The 396-nt window shown below is 34.3% G+C and overlaps 1 protein-coding gene across 1 annotated transcript in view; it reads left to right on the plus strand.

Moving 5' to 3' along the window:
- Positions 1-396, plus strand: part of LOC107562159 (serine/threonine-protein kinase 26-like) — a 25,059-nt gene that overhangs the window by 1,372 nt on the left and 23,291 nt on the right. The window lies entirely within an intron of this gene.

A 396-nucleotide genomic window follows, 5' to 3' on the forward strand; every position in this document is an offset into this window, starting at 1 on the left:
TGAATCCAGACTTAACACTGTGGCATGAAGGGTCTCAGAGAAATTCACTAAAACATAATGTCCTCTACAGAGGACAAAAGTCTGTCTGGGTCCCAGGAGGATATTGCATCTGTGCATTCGCTTCTGTCTGATCTTTAACACTTTGTGTTTTTAATAACTCCTAATATAAACGCTAACAAAAAAAGTTTAAAAAAATTGTTTATACCAAAGAAAAGCAATGTTTTTGTGCATGTACCTAATTTCCTTTCAATTCCTTTGTGCCTTTGTACATGAATGTGGTAATTATCTAGTACCATGGTAAATGTCATAGCACCGTGGCATTTTCATCTGATACCTGTGCAGTATTGTAGTAATTTAGGTATTCTTTTTGTTATGATATATTTGCATCTATTCAAG

The sequence above is a fragment of the Sinocyclocheilus grahami genome, unplaced genomic scaffold, assembly GCF_001515645.1.
Source record: "Sinocyclocheilus grahami isolate Dianchi unplaced genomic scaffold, SAMN03320097.WGS_v1.1 scaffold810.1, whole genome shotgun sequence".
NCBI lineage: Eukaryota > Metazoa > Chordata > Actinopteri > Cypriniformes > Cyprinidae > Sinocyclocheilus > Sinocyclocheilus grahami.